Source organism: Chaetodon trifascialis, chromosome 8, assembly GCF_039877785.1.
Source record: "Chaetodon trifascialis isolate fChaTrf1 chromosome 8, fChaTrf1.hap1, whole genome shotgun sequence".
Taxonomy (NCBI): Eukaryota; Metazoa; Chordata; class Actinopteri; order Chaetodontiformes; family Chaetodontidae; genus Chaetodon; species Chaetodon trifascialis.
Genome location: NC_092063.1, coordinates 13,050,679 through 13,066,154, shown reverse-complemented (window position 1 = coordinate 13,066,154; position 15,476 = coordinate 13,050,679). Strand labels below are relative to the sequence as shown.

The 15,476-nt window shown below is 44.0% G+C and overlaps 1 protein-coding gene across 1 annotated transcript in view; it reads right to left on the bottom strand.

Moving 5' to 3' along the window:
• The window catches only part of LOC139335393 (chemokine-like protein TAFA-2), a 72,810-nt gene extending 59,366 nt beyond the window's left edge, over positions 1-13,444 (bottom strand). The window contains exon 1 of the mRNA XM_070968984.1: positions 12,901-13,444. The gene's annotated coding sequence lies outside the window, so the exon portion shown is untranslated. The remainder of the gene's footprint in view (positions 1-12,900) is intronic.
• Positions 13,445-15,476: the final 2,032 nt, after the last annotated feature.

The window sequence follows — 15,476 nt, the reverse complement described above, 5'->3', positions numbered from 1 at the left end:
CACCTACACACACACACCTACACACACACACACACACACACACACACACACACACACACACACACACACACACACACACACACACACACATCTCCATTTCACTGTGCTTATTTATTCATGTATTAGTTAGTTTGTTCCACTAGGTTCACTTGCAGGCTGCTGTAGTAATTGCCACTATATTCTCTGCATTGATTTCCACTCCGGCTACAACGCGCACGCGCACACACACACACACACACACACACACGCACACACACCCATGCATACTCAGTCACCAACTCCCTGGAAGCACCTTTTCTTTGCAAATCTGCCTTTGCAAGAAACAAAGCAAGTGCAAATTGCATTCTCACTCAATTTATCTAGCCATTTATCCATTTACCTGTATCTCCCAAACATGTATTCATTTGTGGTAACAAAGAGACAGGTGAGACAGCAAGAACTGCAAGCATTCTAATTAAAGGATCTGGGAGGGGAAGAGAGCTGAGCTTTCTTTCAGCATATCACACCAGCTGTAAAAATAGCATCAACCCCACAATCCCGGGCAATGTTCTGTCTGCTTGCAGCTCAGGACTTGTTTTTGGTGAGCAATGGGAGGTACAGTGGAGAGATTTTGCTGCTGCTGCACAACAAATACAGAGCAGCCAGACTCCGCATAGGCATTCTGTTCGAGCTGGATGTGATAGTCCATTCAGTCTGGGCTGTGTATGTGTGTGAGAGAGCCATGCTAAACATGATTACAGATGGGAATGGTGTATGTGTGTGGGTCTGTCTAAATGCATGTGTGTGTGTGTGTTTGTGGATATGTGGGCAGGCAGGACAGGAGGTCTGCTGGGAGAGATAACTGCTCAAATCTGTCCTCTCCTTCTCACTCACACCCTTCTGCTCAGACCTCTAAAAGCTTACCCCTAGGCTTACCCTGCACGCACACACGCACACACAACCCACACATGCACGCACACATGCAGGATCCTCATATCAACCCTATCCCCAACTCCCGTTTCAGTCTTCGCAGTTCTCCCAAGTCCATAGCAGTTGTGGTTGATTTGAGAGAGATGGACGTGGAGAGACAAGGGATGGACAACAAGTGCATTAGCTCAGCTCTGTCCAGTCATGGTTATCATCTATTAATGAGGCATGTTCACATATGCGTGCACATACAGTATATGCGCATGTGCACTCACTTGCACTTGCAAACACGCACACATTCACGGAGAGAGAGGAAGTTTTAGAGGGGTCGTTTAATATTTAAACAGGATGCTTTAAAGTTGAAATTGGATTAGAATGGCACGAGGAGAGTTGAGTTCCCCTTAAAAAATATTAAAATCTCGTACATGCTGCAGGTAATTATACAGCATGAAACTTAAAGGGAACGTACACAATGCTTCCTTCACAAAACTCAATCTTTTGTTCATCCTCCATGTGCTCACTTTCAAGCATTCCTTTTAGTTTTCCAGCAGCTGTTCTTCCTTTGCAATGACCCCTTACCCTCCCCTCTCCTCTTTCCCCCCATGAACAAACAACTCCACGTCAGATAGATTTTCTCCTCACCATGCCTCAGTGCATTATCTCTTCTTTTCCCAGCACCTTTGGGGGTGAGCGGGACCAGGCTATGTCAAGGAGATTCTTAAGATCGCCATCTCTCCATGCTCGGAAGCCTCAACTGTGAACAAATCTGTCCTTAAAGCAGCACAGCACCCCCTTACCTCTGTCCCGGACAGGCAGCCAGAGGGCAGCGCTGTCATGATGTGGGTGGCACAGTCTCATGAGAAATGATTGTGATCAGATGAATCCATGTCATGCATACCAAGTGGTGTTACAGTGGCCACTCAAAACATCTTTGTTTCCCAGTGTTTGTTCCTCGCTGCATCATGCCTGCAGCACCACGGACAGCTCCCTCATTGAATCCTGCTGCACTGGTCAGCACCATGGACAGCCCCTACTGCATTAGCAGCAGTCTGGGTGACACAGGACAGCGCTTCTCAAAAAGGGGTCCCAGGGCCTTTAGGGACCTCATTAGTGTAGTCAGAGGTAGGACTGTGCACAGTATTCCCACTTCCAAGAGTACTCACAGCTCAGTGTGAGAGTAATTTCTACAGTGTACAACATGGATGGTGAAGTCTTACCTGATGTCTTTAGACCCCCTCCATTACCACCATTCCACTTAAGAAAATTCAAGAAAGATTAATGACACTCTGACAGGATTAAAGTATATAACAAGTATCGTCGTCCCATGGCGTGTTCGTGGTGATGAGATTCAACGAATAAACACTAAACTCTCATCCTGTCAGCTCTGACTGCCTCGCTTATACGCTGCTGTAATCTCTCTTATGTAAAATACATATCACAGCCAGGCACATTTTTTTCTTGCTCACTACAAAAAAAAATGCACCAGGATCAAATCAGGGATCTTGAACATCAAAAGACTGATTGTTGTTGACAGCACTTGACAAAACAAGACGAAGACTCTCCAGCCAAGCTAGCAGCTCTGTGAGGATGTACGTTGGCGCCTTACCATGTTCAGTCTAACATTTTATTATGTTATTGTCATTAAATGTCATTAGGAATGTCATTTGTTTTGTAGTGTATTTTAAAAATTGAAGTTCTTACTACCAGATGATGGTGCTGGATGAAAAGTCAGGGGATCGTGTTATTCCAATTCATCCTGAGGGGAACATTTAATGTATGTGCCACACTGCGTGGTACACTGTCCAACACCTTTGAAACATTTCATCCAGAATCAAAAATGTCAGCCTCATGGTGGCGCTAGAGGAAAAGTCAGGGGATAGCCAAAGTCATTAGGATTCATCCTCTGGGAACCAGAAACATCTGTACAATATTTCATGCCTTTACATTGAACAGCTGTTGAGATATTCCAGTCTGGACCAAAGCGGTGAACCAACAGACCAACGTTGCCATCTATAGAGCCGCTAGCATGGCTAAAAATGGAACTTTGCCTCATTTCGTCTTTTTTCACAGAATAATACAGACAAGCTTACTAGGTGAAGGCCAAAGAGTTTATATGAGAGAGGAGAGCAAAAAACTTGCAGAAAACATATTGACAAAAAATAATTGACAATGTAATTCCTTGTGACCGAAAGCCCTAAAGCCATCGGCATCACAAATTAAGCTCCTCTTTGTGCCCTTCTCTGCCACAGCTGCAGCCTGGGAGAGGACACAAGGCCAGCTCAGCCTCATCTCATAAAGGCAGGCGGAATGCTAATAAAGTTGGATTCAATCAAATTGAAAGCAGTCTTTTGGTAATTCATGGCTTTAAAATTAGAATTCTTGTTCTGCATTCAGAGCCTCTCTCTGTCTCTCCCACACAGCCCGACTCTTCTCCTGGCTCAAACTGAGAGAATGTTGTGTTATCTACCCACAAGATGGACACGTGAACCTTTTTTTTAAAACTTTAATCACACGAAAACGTAAAAAATATTATGATTATGAGTAAAATCCTCTTCTCTTCTTATAACGTGATCTTTGGTGCTGTTGTCAATGTGCTTTTCCCCCCATGCCATTTGTTGATCAGGCCTTGCTGCCTGTAGGTACTGACAAATATCTTTGTCTCCTCAGCCTTGGGAGCTTTCAAATCCAGCTAACAACACATTCCTGTAATGAACTGCTGCTGCTGGCAGAAATATACAGGCCTTTGCTGTCTGTCCACCAAATGGTTTTCTCCTGAAATGACCTCACCAGCACTGGCTATTTAAAATGTTTGCTAATGAAAGAGCTCCACAGATGCTGTGTCAGTCATACACTGCATTAAACCAGCTGTTTATTTGTATGAAAGTGTTGAAGATTCAGACTCAAAATCTACCCAAACGCGACTGTTTGTGTGCATGCACATGTACATGACTATAGTTTTCTCCCTATGTGTGCCCTCAGAGTGCTGTGGCTAATGGCAGTGTCATAATATTAGTCATATTAGGAGGGGATTAGTAAGAGAAACCGTCTTAAGGATGTGATCCCAGGGAGGGGGTGCCAGATACTGCTTGTATTACTGTCAGCCCTGTCTCGCGCACACACTGGGAGCCTAGCAGCCTCGCCTGCTTTCCTCAATAGGATCTGTAGAGGAACATGACACACTGAAGCGCACCACCTACTGTAGCTCATTCCCCTCTTCCACTATGTGTTTTTTTTATCTCATCTATTGAAGTGCTGGTGTGAAATGCGTCTTGCAGAAAAACAGAAATGCTCTGGCTGTGTTGGAAGGTTGAAGCGCTCGGATTAGGAGAAGGAGTCCTACGCTCTTGAGCTTCTTAACAAGGTGTTCCCTCTTACTGGGCAGACTGTGTCATTTATGGTTGAAGCCAATGTGACAAACTTTCCAGTGACTACAGTGTGTGATTTACGTTGAGTATGTTTCTGAGAATGCAGTGTTGATATGAGTGACAGCCAGCCAATGGAGGCACACATGCCCCACCTGCCACAAGAAGCTTAATAAATTATTTTTAAACATTTGGAATGAGCAAATGAATTAGTTTTTACTTTCAAGTTTGACATTACGTCAAATGAAGTTATACAGTATGAAATTGACTGCAAAGATGATGATATATTTTGTATTCTCTGTCTTAATGGGGCCTTACAGCCACGCAGTGCACACTAATTCAACACTATCTTCCTCCTGATCCATGATCTAGTACAAAATAAAAAAAAATGGGATTCATGAGTGATTAGCTGAGCAGCCAATAAAGACTTTTTCGCCACTCTTTCAAGAAATAAAGCATTAAATTAGGTCTCTGAAGGGTCTCTGAAGGTGAGAAAAGAGACTAGATGAAGTAAGTAGCCAAGCTGAGCTGCTGAAGGGAGTGTGTACTCACACACACCACAACCACCCACAAAACTGCACTAATTACTGCTGTGTGTGTGCTCCAGCTCAAACATACCAATCTACAGTATATAAAGCTTCATACTGAATTCATAATTGCATAATTAGATATAATTGCATTTGCTGTAGGGTTGCCTGACAACCTAATGAGGCAGCCATAAAATAGCTAGTGGTCCCACTTATAAGAACATAATCAAAGACTACAAGATAAAAGGGCATACACAGATAAACACAGCCAGTAGCAAAGGCCCAGAGCTATGCACACCCAAAAAAGAGTAGAAATTATTAAAGGAAAGACAAGAGTGAGTGAGCGAGTTTACTACTCTTATTACGCTCTGTCAACAGTGCCTCAGTTCCTCATGTCACAGCCTTTGGAGCGTCATTTTGCTCCCTTTTCTCACTCTTCGCCATCGCCGAAGGAATGACCAAGGCAAGACTCATCCAAACATGCCTCAGGAGAGCAGAGATGTAACACATGCACACACACAAGGCCGGGCCTAATTATGCTGGCCTAATGACCACAGTGATTGCCGTCTAGTTGTTGTTGATGAAGCAAGCTGCCGGAGCCGGAGGGTTGTATGTGTGGTGTAGCTCTGACTTCTGGCGAACAGCTCCTCTTCGCCATCAGCCATAATGAGTCAGCCCTGACACCACCAAAGCTACAGTGTCTGTGTTGGTCCGTTTATAACTGCTGCTGAAAGTGATACCACATCCAAGCCCACACACTGGTGGACAGTCCTGTCACTGCAGACTCATTAGAAGGAGCTATAGCTGCAGCGAAATCAACAAAGCAAAACTACTTTCTTAACAAGTTGCAACGTGTCACTGCAAGTTAGCAGATATACTAGCAACCATAGTTATAGATAGCCTGCACACCGTGAACTTTGCTAAGGTACTGCAGCATCCACCATAATCTAACGGTTTTGAAATATTGTCAGTTTATACCTCAATGAGCCTGAAGGTTGACAAACACAGTCCATGAGCACTGCTTTTTCTGAAAATATATTTTATGTATTCTCACCGCTCTTCGCTGTGTGTTTTACACCGTGTTGCCAGAATGCTGAAGGCAAATTTCCATTTCATGTAATGTAATGGACAATAAAGTTTTCCTCTCTTATCTTATTTACTGACGTCAGTCAAACAACTTCTTACAGGGCAAACTCTTTGCTTTGCAGTCAAAAAACGTGGCTTTAACACAGCACAAAATATTAATATTTAGAAGATTTAAATTATTCTGAGTGTCTCTCAGGTAAAAACAAAACAAAACATGAAGGTCCAGGCAGGTGGAAGAGTCGTCACGTTCCTCTGCATCTGTATGAAACGCACAAAGTACCCTTTAGCATCTGAATGAGATGCACCGGCCTTTCAGCTAACTCCAATGTAAACCTATACGTGGTAATATTAGACGCCCCGAGCAACTGCTCCGGCCGTCCAACACATTCTCATCTCAGTGACGACCTTCCCGCCAGAAAACCTTTCTAACACTGAGCCTGATTGGTTTGGTATTGGCAGAGATCGTTCATCATTTTGTTTCTCACATGACACGAACCCCAGTCTTGTTGGTGAGGGTGATGTGTATGACTCACTGCTCTACCCCAACTTCCACCCCTCTAAGGACATTTTCACTATACTAAGTCACCTTGCTCTGAGTGTCTTATATTGCTGAGGATGAGTTTACACGGGAGATAAGTGAAAGCCCGGTGCGTCTCACACAGACACTAAAGGGTACTTTGTGCAGCAGTATGAGATGCCGATGGGCATAACAATGCATTGGTATTTGATGCTGTGGGAATGAGACCAGGCTTTGTTTACAGACAGCATTTGCCCCGAAGAGTCAGAGGTGTATAGAGAATAAGCAGCATCACCATAACATGCATACATTTCTTTCTCCATCTCTAAGTGTGTCTGTGAGTCTGAAGGGGAGAAATTTTAAAGGAGCTCAGTACAGAACAATTTATGGTTCTCACTATTACATTACATTAAAGCTGGAGAAACATGCAAGAGTAAGCTAGATTTTGAATATACAGCCAAACAGCTTCCATCCAAAGACACTCCCCAAAGACATGTGAACATGCACTGCCTGACACCGCTGGAGGACGAGTAGTGATGAGACAACCAGTTCTTTTAATAAATACATAAATAAACAACTCTGTTAAATGCCACAACCATATCAACACAAGCAAAGCAATTAGCACAAACGTATTTTTCAGTTTTTCAGTCTGAATCGCTACCTGGCCGGCATTCACTGCTCACTGCTTTGTGCTTTGTCCTACTGGATTAGCTGCTGAACGGCGGTCTGTCAGCTCAGGGGGTGTGTACTGGAGCGCAGCGCATTGTCGTCGCCGCTTACCGTGTCCAACGACCTCATGGCTCATTCACATGCAAGAAAACAGCTAACATTATCATAATGAATGTAGACAATGAACATGGCTGTTGTTAGTACTCACAGCTGTCAGACTAGCATGTTATAGGTAGAGGGAAATTGTGGATGTACTTCCTCCACCATTCTTGTGCGACTAGCTTAATAAAACGTTAACAATATGTCAGCGTAGCCTGGTGAAGACCGGTCATGTGCACGAGTGTGCACAGGGACGTAGGCAGAAACACCATCCAATCATTTAATTCAGGCTGAAATGATTAAGTGTGTTTATTACAGCCACAGATATCTGATTGTCTTCTCTTTTTTTTTTAGTTTTTTTTAGGAGTGGAGCTCCTGAGAGCACCAGGGTCGGCTCAGACATACTTCCTGGTTAAAAGCAAATTATAAGAATGTGAAAGCCACATAAAATAAATATGTAAATAAATGACTGCTGAGGTACTAACCTTACAAGTAATCCTTAAATACACCTGATTTTAATCTGAACTGAATGTAACAGCTTGAACCAGCAACATACTGCTGAAATGAAGACAGTCGGAATGAGCGCAGAACATCGCGGCTTAATGAACTGATGCACATGCTGAGGTGCATTTGATTGCTTAGCCGAGGGAGGAAAGTGAACGAGCTACATGGTCAGTGACTTCGAATGTTTGAACTGTGCATATCAAATGTCCACCTCTGGTTTAAAATGAAAATTTGAATTTGCGAGTGAGAGACTGACAGTGAGACAGCACGGCAGAGAGTTTGGTCAAGGGAGATGGCCATTAACAGTGTAAATGAAGGGAAACATGTAATGACAGGACCCCAGAGTCCCTGATGAGGGTGATGGATGGCTTCCCACTCAAATACATGGCAGTCCATCACTCACTTCAGACATAAACACACACATACACATTATTATGGTGCATTTTCACACACAGAACCACTCACTCACTCACTCATGCTCTCTCTCATCCTCTCCCTTATTAACCTTCTGCACGTCCACTTATGCATTACAGTGCTATTCAGCATTGTATTTCTGGCATTGCAATCTCATATACAGCCTGGGAAAACACTTGTGTATACACATGCAGAGCATCATCACATACCCTCATTAGTCAAAGAGGGAGAGCACTGCCACACATTTTCCCGTCATCTGTCTTCTCTGTCTGTCTCTGCCACAAACGATTATCATTATTTATTACTTATCACTTATTGCTTTCAGTAAATCAATATTTTAGGATACAAAATGGCAAAATGAATGTCAAAAAGCAATCACAGAATAACAGAGTTCAGCAGGATGTCTTAAAAATATTCATGTTGACAAAGAAATCCCAAAAGTGTTCATGGCTGCAGCTAACTTTATGAAGGAAATATACTCGATAAATGACTTGCAGCTACTGGTTATTTTTATTAATCTTTTGATCATTTAGTCGACAGCATGTCTTAAAATTGCTTGTTTCCTCCAATTTATAATCATATTGTAACAGGCAGGAAATTCTTCATATTTAAGAAGCTGTAACCAGATTTGTTTTTGCATTTTTTTCCTCGATAAAAGACCTCACCGGTTAGTTCAAAGGAACACACTAGCATTATTACGGCATTAAGCGACAGAAGTTTGTTATCCCTCGTTGTTGAATAACATAGACAATTCATTTTGGGCTGCAGCTACAGATTACTTTATTACTGATTCATCATTTATTTCACAAAATGTTGCAAAATTGCTTGTTTTGTCTGACAAATGGTCCAAAACACAAAGATATTAAATTAACTGTGATCTTTACAGCATTTTGCTTTATAAATGACCTATAATATATACACCAACTCTTTACACTCTTTTTATTTTGTCTTGGCACCCTGTCTGCACAGCCCCATCAGCCCCAGAGAAAGCACATTTCATCCATCCTGTGTACAGTACATGTATGTGGATGGGTTGACGATGAAGCTCTCCTGAGTCTAAATGATCGCTCTGTTTTCAAAATTGTTGTCATTAATTTTCTGATGATTGAACTAATTGATTAATAATAACTTTTCTCCCATTTGACTGCTGAATTAAGCAGCTAATTGTTTGAGTGCCACCCTGACTGTAATGGAGACGGTCGCCGAAAGATAAGCTTCATGTTCAATGCAACTTCTCTCCTCTCCCTATGGTCTTCACCTCTTCCTTGCTCTGTAGTCAAGGGACACAGTGTGTGGGCCACAGAGGTCCTGGGTAAACAGTGGTTCTGCAAAGTGCTTTTTCCTGGGCTGTGTATACCCGGGTAATAGAGGCAGTAATGGAGTTTGTTCAGGCTAAGGTAATCCTGGAGCTGTGAGCGCAGCATCTGCTGCTGTTTCCCTCTGACGCTCTTCTGTTCCACAGCAGGTACTGATGTTGTTGTAGCTGTCACCGTTACTGTCCCACACAAGCCATTTGGAAAGCAAAGCAATGTGTGCATGTTTGTGTGAGTGTGGAAAAAAGTGTGTGTCAAAAAAAAAAAGAAAAAAAAAAAGTGTGTTTATGTCTCTGTGCATCCTGAGCAGAGATTGCATCCAGAGAATGTGAGATTGTGCTGAAAGATGCGTGTCTGTGGGGGAGGGAAGGTGTCTGGATGTGTGTGTGTGTGTTTAGTGGAAAAGTCTGGGTCTTTGTCTTTGCGCGCGTGGATGTGTGTGTGGGTGGGTGTATGTGTGTGCGTAGAGAAGGAATCTAAAAAATATATGTGTTTGGATGTTATAGCTCACCTTTGGGAGGTGGGATAAGAACAGGGCTGGCGGCTAGGAATGAATTTACGGGGCCAGATCTCCCAGAAACAATTTCTTTATGTGGGTTACACACATTTAGAGTGGCTACTCGTCCCCCCTGGGCCTCAGCACACCACACACAGCTGCTGGAGATGGCCAATGAAATACAGAACACCTTTTATAGGACACATGCTTTTTATTTATTTTTATTTATCCCCTGCAGCTTTCTTTCTATTCCCTCTCTTTCTCCCTCTCTCTCTCTCTCTCTCTCTCTCTGTCTTGTTCCTGTTTCTCATACTTGTTCTTTCTTTTTTCATTTTCTGCCATTCTCCTCTCATCACGCACAGCTACGGGAGGTGGCAAATGAAAAAGAGATCACCTTTTATAGGACACTTTAGGACACTAGGTACTTTTCATTCCTTTCTGGTTGCTCTCTTTGTCTTTTTCTGTCTCTCTCTCTCCTGTCTCTGTTTTTCTGTCTCTCTCGCTGTCTCTCTGGACAGAAGCTTTGACATTATTCCCATGGCCCAAAAGGCTTATTGGTAGAATAGAGGGATAAAGGAAGTGAGTAAGAGAAATGCAGAAGGAGGGAGTGTGTGTTGAAGGTGCACAGGGAGACATAAAGAAGTTGTGGAACATGGAGACATAAAAGCTTAAAGCAAATTTTGAAATGCAGAGAGTAACATTACAATTGGAAAACAATTGTGAACGGCTCTCTCTGCTGGTTTGCAAAGCAGTGCATTATCCCCTGCATTGCTTTTCATAAACAGCCATTAATTTTCCAAAAGCAAACATACACTGGGGCGTCCCTGTGGCATTAGGATTAAGACACCGACCATGGTCTTTGTTGCATCTCTCTCTCTCTCTCCCCTGTTTCCTGTCATCTTTCCTCTAATCACAATGTAATGAAGCCTTGAAATGGCAAAAAAAGAGAAAAAAATATGGAAGCAAAGATACACATTTATCTTCACATACTTCTCTGAGTATCTAGACCTGGAATGAATGGTTATCCTTGGAGGGACCAGTCCCCTCAACGTGACAATACATTTGCTTCCCCACAGCATCATTAATGAAGTAAACACACACTTTTATACTTTAATACTTCTGAGGACCCTCTTTGACAAAATGCAGCCTTATCTAATCAAACCTAAAACCTCAATCTCACTATCCAAAAAGATGCCCTCAATCCAAAAGTCTTAAACCTCACAATGATAGAAGTGCACACACACACACACAAATCTGTCTTTTCTACCCTGTCATCCTCTCTCGCTCTTGTGTTATTTCGGTTAAATTGTTTGTCTCGTTCTGGAGGAAATATGATGTGATTCAGCCAACATGGCAATTCATATTTAAGTAAAATGAGGAAAGCATACTGCTGTGGTGTGTGTGTTAGAGCAGGCCTGTTGCAGGAGGGAGGCTGCAGTTGCTAAATGTTTCCTAAACGACACAGCACCGAAGTAGATTTGTAATTAAATGCATATAGAATATTTAAGCTTTTTCCCCTCCATCCCCTCTCTTTGTCACATCTGTATACCTGTGATTGGTAATGTGAGCAGAAAACCAAAAGTGTTTATTGAATAAACTTGTGATGTTCTAACATTTCATGGTAGTATTCATCAGCCTGTGGCCATATTAAAAATGCATTTGAGAGCCAGCAACTAATCAGTGACCGCACATTTGTTTCCTCTAATGCATTCCTGTATCTCCCCATAAACCCCAACATCCAGTCTTCCTCCCTGCTCCACTCGCCATCTCCTTGCATCTTTTTTCCCCCGTCAATCATGTCTCACTGTCAGTTCTCTTCCTCCTCATTTTTTTTGAACTCCCTCACTCCGCTTCTCTGCCTCGTCTCTTCTGTGCTCTTCACAGAGGCTCGTGCAAAGCCAGGGAGAGTAAGAGACAGATGGAGCAGAGGCATGTCAAAAACATATTCACAGTTGGGATGACCATCTTTGTTTAAAGCAAACCAGCTTGTACGCACACACCAAGATTTATAAACAACTCAAGGTTATGTAAAAGCCGGATCAGACTAGAAATGACATAAGCAGGAGACACAGATAAAAGAAGCCACTACAACACCTCACAGCATCTCTGCTACCACACTGATGTACTACTGCCACCAATAAAGGTCATCTTATGCATCACCATCTAGAGCACATCAGGTGATCCATGGTGCTGCAGAAGACGCCCACCACTAGTTTCAGGGTGATGACTTTCCCCACATGCTCCTCACATATGTTCACATTTGTCATATGTAAAAACAGCCCACATGACGCTCCTGTCATGTGAAGACAATGCAAACCATTGTTGGTTGCAACTGTTTTCAAATTGAAGACAAGTAATAGTGTGAAGGATCTGTTCTTTCTCCATAAAATATGGCGGTAATATACTCATCATTTAGCACCTCTGGACATATCAGAGCTCATAAAATCAATCCACCACAAGAAGTAAGACCGCTGTTTGCAACCGCTAAACACCTGCCCAGCCTAAAATAGCGCACCGAACCCGGCGCCATATGCCCATATACGCACAGCGAAGACCTGCGTGCCCCGGTGTGTGCGTGTGTGCGTGTGTGTGTCTGAGAGAGGGAGAGAGGCAAGCCTATGTCGGCTGTGCAACACCTGAAACAGCCGCAATCATTTGTCTTTGCTCTAAAATCACAACCATGATCATAAAGCTGATACCATACCAGAGCAGGCTGGTGGGATATTACCATGAACAGTCTTTTTTTATAACTCTCGTGCCTTCATAAAATCATGTCATTGTCAATTCTCTAAAATGGAACAGATGATAATCCATTCTGTGCGTATATGGTTCTCAAAGGCTAGATTATGGGTTGACTGTTATACAATCACGTTCATGCGTGGCAGGTGTGCCACTAATTTACTTTTTATCACGCATACTTTGCGCACAGTTAACAAAAAACGCATTTAAAGCAGTGGAGGCGCCGGGCTGTTCTGTGCACGTGTAAAGGCTGTCCAGTGAGCCATACCTGTTGGTGCAGTGTGGTCTTGTTCTGTTAGCCCAGCAGGTGAACCTCTCTCCTCATAGCCGCTCCGCTATCCGACACGGAGGAGAGGTTCGCATCCCCTCTCCAGCACCATAAAACGGCTCCTCTCTCACACCGGCCGCTCGGGTTGGACTGGAGCGGAAAAGTTATACCATACCATCCACCTCCGCAGCCGGCCAAGAGAGAAAGGGAGCCGGTGGCAGATGTGACCTCCTGGGTTAAAACCTGCGCGTTGCCCCCGCGGTTACTCCGGTGCAAGTAATGGTTCCCTGAAAGTTCCGCTCCTCTTCTCCTTTGTTGTTCAGCGGGTTAGATGGGAAACTTAGTTATTAAGACATACCCAGCATGGAGGAAACATCCAACTTAAACCTCCCCAGGCAGGCGTCTGCTTTGCACCGACAATCCCCTCTTTATCCTTTTGCAAGGAAGCGATGCGAAAGTCGCCCAGTGTGGCGGGACAGAGGTGCGTTGCGGTCGGGGAGTCAGGCAGACTGTTGTTGCGCTCCTGTCTGTCCGCCTGGAAGATGGAGAGCGCGGCTCGACTGTCAGCTGTGAAGTGGAGCAGCGCCCCCTGGCGGCCTCGGGAAGGAACAGCTGACTAGACAGGCGCATGCGATGTGAAGAAGGCCATATGGGCTGCGCCAAGACCTGTTGGATATATGATATTAGTCATCTCTTGTCAACATAGACTGGCAGACAAACAGAAAGAGACACCGACTAATATATCAGCACAATACAATACACACACGCACAAGTTCCTTCTATTCGTGTGAGGACACTCATTGACATAATGTCTAGCCCCTTACCCGAACCTTAACCATCACCAAAAGTGAGGACCGCCCAAAATGTCCCCACTTTCCAAAAATTAACTCATTCCCAAAGTCTAAAACTCAAATTGGTTTTTACAGCTGTAGAAGTACACACACACACACACACACACACACACACACACACACACACACACACACACACACACACACAGTCATACAACTCCCGATGCATCAGAAATGCCTCTCAGGGAGCTGGATGCTGGACACGAGGAAAGTCCCAAATCTTTGTGTCACTTCAAGAAGGACAAAACATTATTGGCTCTCACACTCCCTCCCTGCTCACCTCTCTCTATCTCTCTCTCTCTCTCTGTGCAGGTGTGTGTGTGCATCCCTCTCTCTCTCTCTCTCTCTCTCTCTCTCTCTCTCTCTCTCTCTGTCTCTGTCTTTCTCTCAGCTGTGTGAAGTTCAAATTAAATTGAACTCACTTTAGCTGAGCTATGGACATTTCCCAGTAGACTACACCAACAGGAGTGGAGGGGTGATAGACACCTTGCCCAACCAGACTGACCTGTGTGTGTGTGTGTGTGTGTGTGTGTGTGTGTGTGTGTGTGTGTGTGTGTGTCAGTCCACTGCCTGAGATGACCTGAGCTGCCCAAAGAAGTTTACTCACAACAAATGACTTTGTCCGGACTCAGTCACTCTGACCAGTGCAGTTCATTTGAGGAAGCAGCTCCACCGGCTCTGGGGTGTAACTGTGTGTGACCGTGCGTGTATGCGTGTGCGCGTTGGGCGGGGTGTGCAGTTTCTCCCCTGACAGCAAGAGAGACAGATAGACAGTAATAGGTATTAAGGCCACAGAAGTCAGGCAGTAGAGAAACTTGGTCGGAAAACACTAGACACACAAACACAGCCCACTCAATGAAACAGAGTACATCTGAAGTTCCAGCAGTGTGTGCACACTATATAAAGAAGTCAGCGTGCGAGTGCCGGAGTCTGTGTGTGTGAGAGATGTAATCGAGGTGATGATGTATGGTTGCACACATGGATGACAGGGTAATTGATCCATAGTGGGGGTGTGATTGTGTGCGTGTGCATGTGAGGAGGCCCGGTGCCAGTCATATATCATTTCACCCAGTGAGCTAATCTGTTACTCTGACAAAGAGTTCAGATTACTGATCTCTCCACTCCTTTCCGTCCTCCTCCTGGAGCCTTCAACGCTCTCCTCTTTTACACTTTTCTTCTCTTTTTTCAGCTTTTGCCCTCCTCTAAGTTTCATTTCTCATTCTTCGATCCCTCTACATTATCTTCTTAATATACCAAAGCGTTCTCCTTCTCTCTGTCTCTCCATTGCTCTCTCTCCAGTAACATGGATGAATCATGGATAACCTAGCCATGAGATTTGTCTTCTGCACTGTACACTGGCAGCACAGTTAAACTCAGCATGTGGACCGCAAGATAACAAATAGAGACACACATGCATGCGAGATCCCAGGGCTGCTTGGAAGCCCTCAAAAATCAGACTAATTCCTTTGGGATCTGTGGCATTTGCACACATACATCCTCTCACTCACACACATATAAAGACACACACTCCAGCTGGTGGTGTCCCATTGACAGAGACAGGGACTAAACATGTGTCAATCAAGGACACTGGTGCACTTCTGTCACAGAATAGTCAATTTCCATAGAGAGAAGCTTTACAGACCACATGACAGGCTTGGAAAGACGTGTGTACATGGAAAAGTACATGCTAGCACACACGCACACATCCCTGTGCACACAAACACA